Source organism: Amblyomma americanum, chromosome 7, assembly GCF_052857255.1.
Source record: "Amblyomma americanum isolate KBUSLIRL-KWMA chromosome 7, ASM5285725v1, whole genome shotgun sequence".
Taxonomy (NCBI): domain Eukaryota; kingdom Metazoa; phylum Arthropoda; class Arachnida; order Ixodida; family Ixodidae; genus Amblyomma; species Amblyomma americanum.
The window spans coordinates 136,106,916-136,124,539 of NC_135503.1; the positions used below are offsets into that span (position 1 = coordinate 136,106,916).

The 17,624-nt window shown below is 49.7% G+C and overlaps 1 protein-coding gene across 2 annotated transcripts in view; it reads right to left on the reverse strand.

The window, feature by feature from the left end:
• Nucleotides 1-17,624, reverse strand: part of LOC144097477 (uncharacterized) — a 44,630-nt gene that overhangs the window by 15,749 nt on the left and 11,257 nt on the right. The window lies entirely within an intron of this gene.

Here is a 17,624-nt window from a genome sequence, read left to right on the forward strand (position 1 = left end):
GATAGATAGATAGATAGATAGATAGATAGATAGATAGATAGATAGATAGATAGATAGATAGATAGATAGATAGATAGATAGATAGATAGATAGATAGATAGATAGATAGATAGATAGATAGATAGATAGATAGATAGATAGATAGATAGATAGATAGATAGATAGATAGATAGATAGATAGATAGATAGATAGATAGATAGATAGATAGATAGATAGATAGATAGATAGATAGATAGATAGATAGATAGATAGATAGATAGATAGATAGATAGATAGATAGATAGATAGATAGATAGATAGATAGATAGATAGATAGATAGATAGATAGATAGATAGATAGATAGATAGATAGATAGATAGATAGATAGATAGATAGATAGATAGATAGATAGATAGATAGATAGATAGATAGATAGATAGATAGATAGATAGATAGATAGATAGATAGATAGATAGATAGATAGATAGATAGATAGATAGATAGATAGATAGATAGATAGATAGATAGATAGATAGATAGATAGATAGATAGATAGATAGATAGATAGATAGATAGATAGATAGATAGATAGATAGATAGATAGATAGATAGATAGATAGATAGATAGATAGGAGGAGGGAAAGGCGGGGATGTTAACCAGAAAGGGGTTCCGGTTGGCTACCCTGCAATGGGCAAGAGGGATTAGGGGACTAAAAGGAGGAAGAGAGAAGGAAAAAAATGCAAAACACACACACACGCACAACGCTGTCACAATTTCTCACTCAATCCAGTCGCTCTCAAGTAGGCAAAGAGTGCTTTGTATGCCTTGAGGGCAGTCGACTGCTGTGGCCACGGACCGAGGATCTTTTGCTCTGTTAATGGGCGAGGATCGAGGCGGTCCAGGGCACAACACAGTGTACGTCTTGCACTCGCAAATGCAGGGCACTCACAGAGAAGATGAGCGATGGTCTCCTCACAACCACAGCTCTCACAGGCAGGGTTGTCGGCCATCCCCATCCGGAACGCATAGTAATCGGTATATGCAACACCGATCCATAAACAGCATAACAGTGTTGCGTCGCGACGTTCTAAGTTACGTGGAAGACGAAGGCGCAGTTCAGGGTCCAGTGCCTTGAGGCGGAGGTTGCAAAACTCTCCCGTGTTCCACGCTGAAAGTGTGAGCTCCAGCGCCAAAGGCCGCAGCCCACACGCAGCGTCAGGTCTCGATATTGGGATCCTCACTGGAAGTCCGTCGTTGTGAGCAGAACGCGCAGTCGCATCGGCTTGGTGATTACCGTTAATACCGCAGTGTCCTGGCAGCCATTGAAAAATGATGTCATGACCTTTGGAAATGGTGCCGTGGTACAGTAGACGGACCTCAGCTACTTGTTGCTCCAGCGACCCGCGGCGTAGCGCAGCTTGCAGGGCTTGAAGGGCTGCTTTAGAGTCGGTGAAAACCGTCCAGTCATGTGGAGGTTCTTGACTGATGAACTCTACCGCAGCCCGTAAGGCTGCGAGTTCCGCACCAGTTGAAGATGTTGGAAAGGTCGTCTTCACTTTCATGAAGATGGATCTGGGCGATGTCACCACCGACCCCGCAGAACAGGACGACTGAATTGATCCATCTGTGAAAATATGTATGCGGTGATTGTGGTAAGAATGCAGGTGATTCAATGTCAGTTGTTTGAGGGCGGGCAGTGATACACCAGCTTTCTTTGTAACGCCAGGAATATAGAGGTGAACCCGATGTTCATGAAGACTCCATAAGGGTGAGCACGGTCTTGACGCAGGGGTGAACTGCGATGGAAGATATGCGCGATGGGCTTCAATGACTTTGGCGAATGCAGTACGCGGCCTAATTATTGGGAGTGTTGCGAGGTGATGACAGGTAACCCGTGTGAGGTGCAGAATATGTGTTCTCATGGTGTCAACAGCAATGTATGTAGTAACAGGATGTTCCCGGGCAACAAGAACAGTTGCTGCTGTTTATGCACATTTAGGCAGTCCAAGACAGATACGGAGAGCTTGCGCTTGCATACTTTGAAGAGTCTTGATATTTGTTTTTCTAATAGAACTGAATATCGGAAGACTGTACCGCATGTAGCCCAGAAATAGGGAACGGTACAGTTGTAGCATCGAGGACATTCCCCCGAGGAAGGAGAGGACGTGGACAATCGAAATTAGTCTCTTTCTCATGTCGTAGATATGTGGACTCCACGAGAGGTTCCTGTCGATGACACCTCCAAGGAATCTGTGGCTTCTCTCATAGGGAATGGCGTCGCCATGGATGCAAATGGTGTAACGTGACATTATTTTGCGTGTGAATGCCCCAAGTGAACACTTTTCGGTCTAAATGTTCAGGCCCTGCAAGCGAAGATAAGATGTCAATATCGATGCCGCTTTTTGAAGTATTGCACGAACTTGAGGACGGGTCACCCCTGATGCCCAAATACAGATGTCGTCTGCATATACCGAGATCTGAGCAGATTGTGGCATACGTCGACCAGGCCGATAAGAGCAAGGTTGAAGAGAACTGAGCTCAGCACTCCATCCTGAGGGACTCCAAACAAATTTCGGTCTAAGGACGTTGTTCCGTCCGCAGTCAGGACAAAAAACGACCTCTCTGATAAATAGCTGCGTATCCAGCTGAACGTGCGGCCTCTGATCTCAGCAGCTTCCATTGCGTCCAAAATGGCCTGATGCGTTACGTTGTCGTACACGCCCTTGATATCCAAAAACAATGCCACGGTCAATCTTTTCAAACTTTTGCTGTGGTGCACCGACGTTGCAAGGTCAACCACGTTGTCGATAGAATAGCGGCACCGTTGGAACCCAGACATGAAGGTTGGATAAATCTGATATCGCTCCAAGTACCATTCCACACGTGTGAGCAGCATTCTTTCCATGACTTTGTCGACGCAGCTGGCGAGTGCAATTGGACGGTATGATGAAAGGTCGAGCGGTGATTTCCCCGGCTTAAGAAGTGGAACCAGACGACTGGTCTTCCAATCATGAGGACCTATACCAGAAGTTCATGACTTGTTATAAGTGTTCAAAAGAGCCCGTCGAGCTTCTTGGCCAAGGTTGGCAAGTGCGGAGTACGTCGCACCATCGGGCCCTGGTGATGATGACGTTCTACAACAAGCCAGCGCAGCATCAAGTTCTTCCATGGAGAATAGTGCATCCATCCCAGAATCCCGTGAGGGTGGAACATTGTTGCAGTGCAGCGTTGCGCCTGGATTCGGAGGGCCTGTTATTCTTGGGCAGAAATCTTCGGCTACCTCAACCACACTGCGCCTTTGGTGGAGCGCTATGGATTTGAACGGGTAGCGCTGTTGAGGGTACGTGCCAAGACCCCGAATTACACTCCAAACGCGTGACAAAGGCTTCCGTGGATCAAGTGTTTGGCAAAATGTCCTCCACCGTTGTGTTTGCAGTGCCTGAATTCTGCACTGAATCTTCTTCTGTATGCGCCTAGCATCTCTTAGGTCTAGGCGCGACTTTCTGCGTCGGTATCTGCGCTCTGCCCTGCGCCGTTGTGATCGCAGTCGCTGCAATTCGAAGTCAAAATCTGTGTAGTTAGCGACAGGGTTAAAGGGGCAGGTGGCGTGTTCCATGGCCTCCTTAATTTTTTGTTCAAGACCGGTAGAGAAGCCCTCTGCGCAAGCAGCCTCCATAAGTAATTTAAAAACTGTCAAGTCAATGCGCTGCTTACACGTGGCTGGGGAAAATGTGGAATTGCCGGTAATAACCACGTAGGTTGGGGTATGGTCGCTGCCATGGGCTTCTACATCCGAAAACCACCGGACGCTGTTGTCAAGGCACTTTCAAACGAAAGTCAAGTCGAAGCAGCTGATATAAGTCACCCCTCGTATATAGGTCGGGCCTCCGTCATTCAGGCACTGGAGGTCATGGTCAGAGGCGAAGGACACAAGTTGTCTTCCCCTAACGTCCATCCTAAGGCCTCCCCACATGGTGTGATGAGCATTGAAGTCGCCCATAATAACCCACGTAGCAGGTGTAGCTGCCATCAAACCACTCAACCTTCTGGCGTCGAAACGACTTGATGGCGCCAAGTACACCGCCAGTAGCGTAAACGTCAGGTCTCGGCTCTTCACTGTCAGGCAAACATACTGATTTGTCTTCGTTCAGAGGAACTGAATGTTGCACATATGTAAGGTCACGTGGAATGTAGACGACGACTTTGCTGGATCTGTTGCACGTGGGTGATGAAAATGCCTCGTAACCGGATATTCGCAAAATTGCCGGGGTCTTCGGTTCACAAATCACAAGAATGGGGAAGTGATTCTCGTAGAGGTAGTGCCGTAAATCGGAAATCCGGGACTGGAGCCCACGAACATTCCATTGGAAAATGAAAACTTGCTTGACTTTCTTTTGAAAAGACAGGTCCGAAGGAGCCATGATACCGTCTACTGTAGAGCCGCAAGAACTGGATGTAGCACGTCCAGCACTTGAAGTGCGCTATTTGCTGCTGGCGTGCCTAGGCTGGAAAGCAGAGCACGCATGGCATTCATTAGTGACGTTAGCATTGCAATCACTTGCATATCTGGGCCATGGCCTTGATCGTGCCTGTTGGCTGGATCAATCGTAGGCGCTGCACACTGCTTTGAGTGCGCTAACATCCTTGACGCAGTAGGCGTAGAAGGCTTTGGCAGTGTTGGCAAAGTTGCATCTGAGGCAGCAGGTCCAGCCTCACGAAGGGCGGGGCTCCCTTGCTTTGGTACGGTTTTTGGTGGAGGCGGACAAGCTGCAGTTGGGTTTGGGGCATTATTGTCAAATGTGACTGCTTTCTTTGACGACCTTCGGCGGCGCGAACGACGTCGTCGCACCTTTGTGGCGGCTTGTTTGTGCGTAGAATGGTCTCGCACCATTTGCTTCAGTACCACCCGCTCGGTCTTTAGACGGGGGCAGTTTTTCGAGGAAGAGTCATGAGGGCCGTGACAGTTGGCGCAATTCAAGGTAGTCGCGGAGCCAACATCACCGCTGTGTGACTCGGAGCATCGCGGGCACACGATGGAGCTGATGCAGACGCCGCACACGTGGCCGATCCTCATGCACTTCCTGCATTGAAGTGGCTTAGGCAAAAAATGTCGAACTGAATGACGAAAGTGCCCAACCTTCACGTACGATGGTATGCAGTCACCCTTGAAGGTCAGCTTGATGCACGTAGATCTTCCTAACCGCTGAACTTTGAATGACGGAAATGCCGTTGGTTGCCGGCTTGATCAACATGGGTAAATCTGCATCACAGATGGCGATGTCGACGTTGTAGATTACGCCAGCCGTAGTGCCGCTGTCCTGGAGGATAAGGGTGCGTACACAGATGTTGCCGAGTTTTGTGATTGCGGTTAAATTCTCTAGTGAACTTCGCTCCACCACATCAATGGCAATGACGTTTTTGAACGGGTTGATTCTGACATCTTTTATGCCTCCCGGTACAAGGCTCTCCAGATAAATAGAGATGGCTTGCCTGTTCAGTAGGTTCAAGTTGCGCTGAGGAACTTCGCGCCGTGATGATCGTTGGCGTTCTTGATGACACCGTTGACGTGCTTGGTGAGGACGATTCGGCTTGTCTACGCAGTCTGCGCTTGGCCTTCTTGCCAACAACCGGTATGAAACTGTCGTCGGCCGAGGACGAGGAGTCTTCACTTGGCACCGAATACACAACAGTGCCCTGGCTGCTCGAGTCACTCTGGTGGTGCAGGCGCTTCCTCTGGGCGGCTGCTGCCGATCCACCGTGTTCCAACAGAGGCACGGCAGCCTCCACTACCATCGCCGTGGCAAAAAGGGAGCGGCGCCTTCCTGTTTATAGCAGAAATTACCAAAAAATTGCACAGACGTGAAGGCAGAATTCTGATACAGAACAACTTCGTCTTCTTCCTACATTACAATTGTTATTCTTATTACTTTACTATTGTTATCCCTAAACCCTATGGCCTCAAGAAGAGTGACTGTGCCTGCATCGACATCGAGATGGATACCATAACATTTTAGAATGAGGTGTTCTATTGTTTCTAGAGATTTACCAGCGCCACCCTCGACCATAGCGGCGGACGTAGCACGTCCTGTATTACCGCGTGCGTGACGTGGAACGTCATCTAGCGGCGAGGGCGGAAACTGGGCGAGAGCCCTCTTATGCTACCTATGACATCAAGACTGCGAGAACTGAGACCCTAGTTAAGCTATTATCAGACAAGATGAAGGAAATGAGGGGCACGTTTTCACAAACTTACGAAGGGAGCCTACAGTCACCGAAACCAAGTTGCACAGAGGAATGATTAATTTTTTATGTTTTGCTTATAAGTGGGATAACAATACTTAGATTAATCTATCGCTTTAAGAAATTTACTTATAACGACGCAGACAAAACAAAAATTCCGCAGGTGGGATCCCAAACCACGACCTTCGAATTACGCGTCCGGTGCTCTACCAACTGAGCTACGGCGACGGGTGTGCAATGTGCTGCTGTCGTGGGTATTTATGTTTATTGGGTGTAAGCGAACCTTGATAGTGTTCACCAGCGCCACCCTCGTCCATAGCGGCGGACGTAGCACGTCCTGTAATACCGCGAGCTTAATGTGAAACGTCATCTAACGGCGAGGACGGCGACTGTGCGAGAGCCCTCTTATGGTACCTATGGCATCAAGGCTGCCACAACCGAGACCCTAATTAAGCTGTTAGCAGACAAATGTAATGGAAATGAGGGGCTCGTTTTGACAAACTTATGAAGGGAGCCAACAGTCACCGAAACCATGGTGCATAAGGGAATGTTTAATTTTTTATGTGTTGTACTTATCAGTGGGATAATAATACTACGATTAACCTATCGCTTTAAGAAAGTTGCTGATAAAGCATGGTTGTTAAATTAATTATAAAGCATGGCGGCATGGTTGTTTTTTCTTCTGCTTTATAATTTTATATAAGCGATAGATGAATCTAAGTATTATTATCCCACTGATAAGCACAACACATAAAAAAGCATAAAAGCAACCTCTCCAGTGCACGTAATTATCGAAACCGCCTAAACACACACCCACACACACATGTGTGTGTGGCACAACAAAATTTTGCTACATCGCGCCAAAATACATGCGCTTTCGTAAAGCATCCAGAAAAAGCAACCTCTCCAGTGCACGTAATTTATCTAAACAGCCTACACACACACACACACACACACACACACACACACACGCGCGCGTGTGTGTGTGTGTGTGTGTGTGTGTGTGTGTGTGTGTGTGTGTGTGTGTGTGTGTGTGTGTGTGTGTGTGTGTGTGTGTGTGTGTGTGTGTGTGTGTGTGTGTGTGTGTGTGTGTGTGTGTGTGTGTGTGTGTGTGTGTGTGTGTGTGTGTGTGTGTGTGTGTGTGTGTGTGTGTGTGTGTGTGTAGGCTGTTTAGATAAATTACGTGCACTGGAGAGGTTGCTTTTTCTGGATGCTTTACGAAAGCGCATGTATTTTGGCGCGATGTAGCAAAATTTTGTTGTGCCACAGCGCCGAGCGTAACTGCCTTTATTAAATTCTAAAAACTAAGATGGTTAATACTTACGGTGGGCTGCACGGTTCTCAACTACTATAGAGCCAAACAGTAATAGTTAAAAAGGTAACTATTCAATGTTAGTGAACCAACCTACTAGTTAGCCCGCCTTAGCTGTATTCTGATGCAGTACACCACTGACAATGCGATGCCACAAAAGTGATCTTCAAACTCAACAGTCCTATTTTAAGAATTGTGTAAAATCTTATGCGAAATACCCTCTGTAAGTGACAACCATCACGCGTCCTAAACATTGGTTTTGCCCAGCTTTAAAGCTTGCAAGAATACGGCACCTGGCCCCCACAGGGCTCTCTTTGGACATCTCTGCCTCATATGAGGCTTCGACGCAGATACCACACCATTCTTTCCCTCTTACCAGGTATACAGCCATCCCTGTTGTTCCATTCTCAAATCCATATTGCTTTTCTGTGGCGAGGCAAAAAACACCGGCAACAAAGTGCGGTCAAGATGACTGGCGATAAGCCTGCCCCAAAGAGTTCGGAACTTTTTGTGCGAAATGACTACCACGATGGTTTCACCACGAGCAAATTCTCGGGACGTTCGTTTGCTTCCGGTGTTTGTAGGTTTATGCCAAATGCAAATAATACATTAAAGAATCGACTAAACACCCACGACGGGGAGTCGAACCCGCGGAGGCGCTTGCAGATCAGCTTCGTAGGCCACTGCGCGAGACCAGTGCGCTATCGCTGCGTTTTGTTAATTCGGTATTTATTACTGTGAAGCAATGTTCTACGTACATGAACCATGTACAAATCAGGAAGAAACTAAAACCAGGAAGAAATTCTAAACCAAGCACGGTAAAAGACGCAACACAGGGCACGTCACTACATCCTAATACGATGCACCTAGGCAACGATGCACAAGAAAAAGTGCAATGAAGAGCCCAGAACTGGGAGTACTACGCTATCGCCACAGCCGAACGCGCCTCGTGGTAAACTGCAACACACTCTTGCGCTGTGGATTAAACAACCTCTTCTTCGTCTACAAATACTGCTACGAAACTAACATCCGTACCTTGCGCTATGTGGCACTAATACTGCTGCGAAACTAGTCTCCGCGCATTGAGCTCTGTGGCGATACTGACAGAGGGATGAGAGCGTCATGCGTTGGCGTGGACAACGTGGCAGAAACAAGGCACTAGACCAATATGCGTTGACGTTGCAACGTTGCTACAGAAACGCGTGACTGTAGCAAAGGCCGCCGGCGTACATTAGGTGAATTAGCATTTACAATATAAAAGTTGAAGGCGAGCATAACTTGCTCCCTGGGTTAGTGTCACAAAGTTCAAGCCTGCCCTGTCCAGCTTTGACCTTTGTTTCCCAGAAACATGTCGCGGAGCGGCGTCGACGACATTTTCGCCCTCCCCGGGGGAACGGCATTCTCACCATAGCGCTGGAGGGGTCACTCAAGACTACTCCCCCCCTCTTAGCATTGTTGCCATACAGGTGGAAAGCGCTTGCACGTGTTGGGAACAGCAGAAGCGGATTGCATGCCCCGGCACTGTTCGCGGCCCCCAATGACTCCTCGTGGGATTAAGGCATTGTGCCGAATTCTTTCGACATTCCTTCATGTGTTCTTTTTTCTTTTCGGGAGCTGCATTCCTCTGTGCGTGGCTCCTGAAGAGTCTTTTTTCCCTGTGTTGTTTTTTTCATTCTTTTCCATGCGAAGGGGGCGACGGGAACGCCGCGCGCTAGCAGTTGGTCTGGAGATTTCGGTGCGAGCAGTCGTGAGTGAGGCAAGCCAGGGAAGTGGTCGGGAAGGAGCCTAGGCGGAGATCTGACGCGTAGAGCGCGGCGACGGTGCTCCCGAAGACGCGAGGCCCAAGTTCGCCCGTATCCGCAAGCCCCCATCAGCCCCGCGACGAGCAACCGCAGCCCGACGCTCCCTGCGACCGGACCTTGCCACGCCGCAGCTAAGCCACCATTTCTCACCGCTCACTTCAACTCTTTTATCTTTGTATTTTTGCTTTCTGTGTTTCTCGTTGTAATCCTTTGTACTGTATTTCAGTCTCGTAACATTTTTGTATAGTAATCGCCCTGCTGTTTCTTTGTGTTAATTGTTGTGTTAACGTGTTCAATTGGTGCTTGTGTTATTTGGGTCACGTCAGTGTACGGCGCTAACTTCTCGGGCATATTGTAATACTTGGTTGTTGTTTGCCTAAATAAATTAATTCGCTACGGAACTTGCCTACGCCTCATGCCTCCGGTCAACGACTAATCAGGCGTAACCCCTATCGCTGATCAGCAGTCGAATCACAATGTTTCGCACGCGTGGTGGAGAAGTTTGCCGCTCCTCCCCCTCCGAACTTACGGAGAGTGCAGTGGTGGGCAGGTTGGCCCGATTAAATGTAACTTTGGCGCCAACCAACACCACAGCCGCCCACGATATCTTGACAAACTGGCGTCCGTGACAGGACTTGCTGACCCCGATTGGCCGTGACCGCGAGGCATAGCGTTCAAGTAATATCTCACGTACTGTCAGAACTCAGAACAAAGAACCGTTGGTGCAATGGCAGAGTTAGAAAAAATAATTGCTCTCGGGAAGCAGCAAGGCTTCGAGGGGGTCGCCCTCCAGGAATTCCTCAGAGATGAGCGCGCAAAACAGCGCGAGCGCATGAAAGAAGAGCAGCGGCTGCTCGAGGAGGAAGAAAGGGACAAGGCGCGTTCCGCTCGTCGAATGCTCGAACTGAACGCTGAACTACAAATTCTCCACGCGAGAAGCGAGGGTGGCGGGAGCGCTGGTTCAGATTCCGCTTCGGTTCAAAGCGAACCTACATCGCGTTTCACGGTCGTCAGTCCACAAGCTAATGGAGCCGTTTAACGATAAAACGGACGACTTGGACACCTACCTTACACGGTTCGAACGAGTCGCAGAGGCGCAGAAGTGACCGCGAGACCAGTGGGCTATTGCCCTTAGCACGTGCTTTGCGGGAGAGGCGTTGAGCGGTTTTGGCCGCATGACGAGAGCGGATGCGGTAGACTATGACAAGGTCAAGCGAGCTCTTCTGCTTCGTTTCCGCTTGACGGAGGAGGGATTCGACAGAAGTACCGGACAGAAGCCTCCCACGAGCACGAAACCCCGTCCCAGTTCTTCTCCCGATTAGAGAATTACTGGGAGCAATGGGTACAGCTCTCTTCGTGCGAGCAGAGCTACGAGGGCATCAAGAGCCTCCTTTTGAGGGAGCAGTTTCTAGAGAACTGCACGCCGTCGATGTCTACCTTCCTGAAGGAGAAAACGGTGGGCGATCAGAATGAGCAGCTACAAAGGGCTGACAACTATGTCACTGCTAGGGGGTCCACATACTTTGGCCGGCGTGAACTGAAACGTGAGGACCGGCCCATAGACAAGTCCTCCGACGCTGGCCGTAAGGGCTACCAGGGAAAACCACTACCCGCGGCAGTATCATCCACACCTAGCTGCTACATTTGCGCGCTACCGGGGCACGTCGCGGCGCATTGCAAAGAGAGCCGGACAAATCCTGAGCAGGGCAACCGGGCACGCCTTGGAGCAAAGGACGTGTCGGCCTGCATTCAAAACGGCTATCTAGAGCTTAAAGATGGCCAGTTCCTGCCAGTGGTGAACCTCGGCAGGGCCCAAGAGTCCGGGTTCCTTCCCGTTGTTGTAGGCTTCATTGCTGGGCAGAGGATAAAGGTGTTGAGAGACACGGGGTGTAACATTGTTACTGTCAACCGAGACCTTGTAACCAAGTCCCAACTTACTGGCCGACACCGAGCCGTTTACCTGGTGGACCACTGAGTCAAAAAGCTACCCGAGGCGCTAATTCAAGTTGACACACCTTACTATAGGGGAGAGGCGCTGGCCAGATGTATGGAATCGCCACTGTTCGACCTAATTCTCTGGAATATCGACGGCGCCAGGCATCCGTCCGAGCCCGACGCGACTTGGAGGGGAATAGCCCTGAGTATATAAGGATCGAAGCGGGTGCATCGGATCCCGTACAGGGACAGCCAAGTACCCCGGACGAGCCCGCACCCGCGGCGGCCGTGACCACCCGTCAACAGTCCAGGCAGCAATCGTCGGAGACGTTCCGCAAGTTACGAGTACCAACCGCGATGGCAGAAGTCACCCCGCCGCAGATTAGCCGAGACCAACAAGCGGACGAGACCCTCTGGCGTTGTTTTCAGATGCAGACGGAAGAGGGAAAGGTCCTGTGCAAGAGAGGGGGCTCGTACACCTTTCTGCTAAGAGATGACATGCTCTATCGGCAGTTCCTACCAGAGTCAGGCTCGGGTACTTTGCAGCTGGTTGTCCCCTTTCAGCACCGAAACTAGGTTCTCCACCTCGCGCACTGCGGACTGATGGCAGGTCATTTGGGGCACAAAAAAACTTGTGACCGCATTCTGACTGATTTCTTCTGGCCCGGCGTACACGGTGACGCTAGTCGGTTTGTGGCGTAGTGCGACAGCTGCAAGAAGACAACCCCACGGGGATCAGTCAAAAAGGTGCCCCTTGAGAAAATGCCTCTGGTTGACACGCCATTTCGCCGGGTGGCTATCAATATTATTGGGCCCCTCAAGCTTACAACTCGGAAGGGGAATCGCTACATCAAGACGCTAGTCGACTATGCGAACCGGTTCCCAGAGGCCGTCGCCCTGCCGAGCATCGAGACCGAGCGGGTGGCCGAGACTCTCTTACAAATTTTCGCCCGAGTGGGTGTTCCGGAGGAGATGTTGAGCGACCGAGGGTCGAATTTCTCCTCGGAACTCATGGCAGAAGTGGGCCGTCTGCTGTCTCTTCGCCTGCAGACCACCTCGCCCTACCACCCGATGGCCAACGGTCTCGTGGAAAGACTGAACGGGACACTCAAGAAGATGCTCCGCCGCATGCGCACAGAACAACCCAAGGAGTGGGATCGGTTTATCGAGCCGCTTTTGTTCGCCTACAGGGAGGTCCACCAGGCAAGCACTGGGTTCTCCCCGTTCGAGCTTTTGTATGGGCGGAACGAGCGAGGCCCCCTCACTATACTGAAGGAATTGTGGACGGGTGACAAACTGGAAGAGGAGACCAAGATGGCCTACCAGTATGTGATTGACCTGCGAGAGAGGCTCGAAACGACCTGTCAGATGGCACAGGAGGCTCTAGAAGAGGCAGGTGAGCGATACAAGCGGTATTACGACCGCGGGTCTAAATCGAGAGCATTACAGGTTGGAGACCAGGTGCTCTTACTGCTCCCCACAGTGCACAATAAGCTCACGATGAAATGGAAGGGCCCCTATGTGGTTGAAGGAAAAAGGGAGAAGTCGATACGTGGTAGATGTTGAGGACAACCCAAAAACATCCCATGTCAATATGCTGAAGAAATACTTCAGCCGGGTCCCTGAAACCGACTCTCACGTGCCGGTGGTTGCGGCGGTAGCCTCCAATATAGACGATGGGGCGCTGGTGTGGCCTCTCGGGGAACAAGCCGACCACCGCGATGTCGCAGCGTCCGAGAAACTGACCCCACCACAGGCACAGGAGCTGCGGTCCTTCATTTCTCGACATAAGGAGCTGTTTTCCGATCGGCCCGGATACACCACGTGGGCCGTGTACAACTTGACCACTACCACCAACAAGCCCATCCAGGTCAAGCAGTAGCCGCTTCCCTTCGCAGTGCGTCGGGAAGTTGAGAGGGAGGTTGCCGCGATGCTGCGGAGAAGTCACGCTCACCGTATAATGCCCAAACAGTCCTGATAAAGAAGCCCGACCGTTCGAACCGCTTTTGCGTAGATTTCAGGAGATTAAATGAGGAACTGGTCGCCGACGCCGAACCGATCCCCCACGCCGACTGCCTCATCGCTGAGGTGGGAGGCAAAAAGTTCTTCTCTAAGATGGACCTCGCGAAGGGCTATTGGCAGGTCCCCCTGGACGATCACTCAAGGGAAAAGACGGCGTTTTTGGCTCCCAGTGGCCTTTACTAATTCAGGAACATGCCTTTCACCATCAAGACCACCCCAGCCGTCTTTGCTAAACTGATGAGGAAGCTCCTAAACGGGATAGACAACGTCTATCATTACTACGGCGACCTGCTCGTAGCGACCGAGTCGTGGGAGGACCATGTCAAGGCACAGGAGCAAGTTCTCACGCGAATCCGGGAAGCCGGGCTGACCATACACCCGAAGAAATGCGAACTCGGCGTCGATCAACTGTGTTTTCTCGGTCACACGATTGGAAAGGTTACCCTTTGTCCGATGGAATCAACACTGGACAGTATCCGCCATGCCCCACGACCGATAACCAAACGCCAAGTACGAGCCTTTTTGGGCCTAGCGGGATACTATCGCGAATTCATCCCTAGTTACGCAACTGTTGCCGCACCTCTGACAGAACTGACCAAAAAACTCGCACCAAACAGCGTTAGATGGGGGATAACGAAGAACAAGCCTTTAACAGCCTGAAACAACTGCTCTCAGAGGCCCCCATCCTACAGGTTGCGGATTTCAGCAAGCCATTTGTACTCCATACCGACGCCTCAGATCAAGGGGTTGGGGCAGTACTGTTGCAGGAAAAGGACGGACTTCTGCATCCCGTCGCGTACGCGAGTCGCAAGCTACTTCCCAGAGAGAAGGCGCACGCAGCAGTTGAGAAGGAGTGCTTGGCCATTGTTTGGGCTATCAAGCGCTTCAATTTCTACCTCTACGGAAAACGATTCACCGTCCAGATTGATCATCAGCCACTAAAATATCTGAACGAGGCTCAGTTTATGAATTCACGGCTGCTTCGCTGGGCGCTGCTCCTACAGGAGTACGACTTCGGGGTCGAGAGCATTAAGGGAAAAGATAATGTCGGCGCAGACTACCTCAGCCGGGTATGAATAGCCATGGTGCGAACTAAACGCGTTGCAACGGCCCAGTTTCACCCTTAGCTATAAATTTCTTTTTATTGTTATTTTGTGCTTTGTTGGTAGTTTTTTGAAATGTTATGCAGCGCAAGATGTTTGCGTCTGGTCATGTTTCAGTGTTGCACTGTTACGACCGAATGTGCAGTGTCGAACTGTTTTGACTAACTGGGACGTGACTGCGTGAGGTGTGGCAGTGCGTGAGGCGTGTGTCGGTGCGCTATCCTGCTAGCCTTCGTGGAAAACTGGTGATACCACGAGGTGGTGTGCGCTGGTGACAGTGATGTGTGCGTCTTTCATCTGAGGTGGCTTGTCCGCCAGGAGCGTGTGTGCATGCACGAAATTTGTGTTTTGTGTGTCAATGTTATTGAGAATATCATTCTTTTAGTGGGGGTTGTGTCATAAAGTTCATGCCTGCCCTGTCCAGCTTTGACCTTTGTTTCCCAGAAACATGTCGCGGAGCGGCGTTGACGACTTTTTCCCCCTCCCCCACGGGGGAATGGCATTCTCACCATAGAGCTGGAGGGGTCACTCAAAACTACCCCCCCCCCTTAGCATTGTTGCCATACAGGTGGCAAGCGCTTGCACGTATTGGGAACAGCAGAAGCTGATTGAATGCCCCGGCACTGTTCGCAGCCCCCAATGACTCCTCGTGGGATTAAGGCATTGTGCCAAATTCTTTCGGCATTCCTTCATGTGTTCTTTTTCCTTTTTGGGAGCTGCATTCCTCTGTGCGGGGCTCCTGAAGAGTCTTTTTTTCCGTGTAATGTTTTTTTTCATTCTTTGCCATGCGAAGGGGGCGACGGGAACGCCGCGCGCTGGCAGTTGGTCTGGAGATTTCGGTGCGTGCGGTCGTGAGTGAGGTCAGCCAGGGAAGTGGTCGGCAAGGAGCCTAGGCGGAGATCGCACGCGTAGAGCGCGGCGACGGTGGTCCCGAAGACGCGAGGCCCAAGTTCGCCCGTATCCGCAAGCCCCCATCAGCTCCGCGACGAGCAACCGCAGCCCGACGCTCCCTGCGACCGGACCTTGCCACTCCGCAGCTAAGCCATCGTTTCTCACCGCTCACTTCAACTCTTTTATCTTTTTATGTTTGCTTTCTGTGTTTCTCGTTGTAATCCTTTGTACTGTATTTCCGTCTCGTAACATTTTTGTATAGCAATTGCCCTGATATTTTTTCTTTGTTTTAATTGGTATGTTAACGTGTTCAATTGGAGCTTGTGTTATTTGCGTCACATCAGTGTACGGCGCTACATTGTCGGGCGTATTGTAATACTTGGTTGTTGTTTGCCTAATTAAATTAATTCGCTACGGAACTTGCCTACGCCTCATGCTTCCGGTCAACGACTAATCAGGCGTGGCCCCTATCGCCGGTCAGCAGTCGAATCACTATCTTTCGCACGCGGGGTGGAGAAGTTTGTCGCTCCTCCCCCTCCGAACTTACGGAGAGTGCAGTGGTGGGCAGGTTGGCCTGATTAATTGTAACTTCGGCGCCAACCAACACCACAGCCGCCCATGATATCTTGATAGTTAGTGGGCACCTCAATCTCGCTTTGAGGTACGTGGCGGTGGTGTCCACCTGCGAAAATTTGTGCTTTCGCACAATATTTCGTGCTTTGCAATGCTAAACCGCCAGAAATTTTTTATGCTACACAATGTGGATTATAAACAGATCTTAAAAATCTGGTATGGAAAATATCCCAGTTCTTACGGCGGTTCAAAGGATATGATTCTTCATTATGCCGGAAACACTGTTTCCCGCGAAAGCGTTAGCATATGGGCAGGGAAGACAGAATATGTCTTTGAATGTTGATGAAGCTAAGGCCTACTGCAGGACAAAGGCCTCTCCCATAACTCTGATGAAGGTGATGAAGCTAAGGCTAGGGAAGGAGCACTGCGACGTATCGACGACGCGAATCATAATCAGCAGCAGCAGCAGGACCAGCAGCGGCACCAGCATCCTGACTACGCCCACTGCAGGGCAAAGGCCATATCTCCTCAATTCACCCTGTGCTGTGTCAGATGCGGCCACTATCCCGGCAGAGTTCTAAATCTCACCCACGCATGTAACTTTCTGCCGCCCTCTGCTAGGCTTGCCTTCTCTTGCAATTCAGTCTGTTACCCTTAAGGACCATCGATTAACTTGCCTCTACAATACATGCACTGCTCTGGCCTAGCCCATTTCTTCCTTTTGATTTCGGCTAGGGTGGCATTAAAGCGCGATTATTCCCTCACTCACTCTGCCTGCTTCCAGTTCTTAAGTTATTCTTATTATTTTTCTTTCCATAGCTGGCCGTGTTGGCCTTATTTGAGCTGAACCCTTGTCGTTAGCCTCCACGTTTCTGCCCCGTACATGAGTACCGGTAAATACAGCTGTTGTATACTTTTCTCTTGGGGGATATTGCTACACAGCCATTCATTATCTGCTAGAATCCGCCAAATGCGCCAATATATTTCTTATTCTTCTATTTATTTCGCTCTCATGGTCCGGGTCTGTGGTTACTACCTGCCCTGAATAGATGTATTCTTTTACCACTTAAAACATCTCGCTACCAATTGTGAACTCCTGTTCTCTTTCTGTAATGTTGAACATTACTTTTTTTTCTTGCATTTAATTTTTTGGCCCACCACTCTGTTCTACCAGTATAGCTCATTGATCATGGTTTGCATTTCGTGTCCTGAGTGACTTAGCAAGGCAATGTCATCAGAAAATCAGATTACTAATGTGTCCTTCATTAACACTTATCGTCAACTGTTCCCACTCCAAGACTCGGAATACCTCCTGTAAACAAGTGGTGAATAGCATTGGCGTGATCGTGTATCCAAGCCTTACCCCTTTCCTTATCGGAATTTTATTTCTGATCTCTCTAGCGATCATATGACGTTATCCCTATCATTTTTCTCTTCCTTAACTTAGTTTTTCACTTGAATTTGCGCGGTGTAAAATAATTAGAGCAGGGAAAAGGCCTGGTGGCTGTATTGTGGTCTTCGCTACATCGATGCAACCAGACTCACAAAACTACCACACTGTCATCAGGGATAAGAAGAAGTTAAGTTTAGGTGTTTTCTTCACTTTTGACATTACTTTTTTCATTAAATTCGATGCAACCAGACTCAAAAAAGAACCACACTGTCGTCAGGGACCAGAAGTTAAATTCGGGTGTTTTGTTCACTTTTGACATAAGACATTTTTGATTAAATTTCAAATTTTATAGAATAAACTTAGAATTTTCG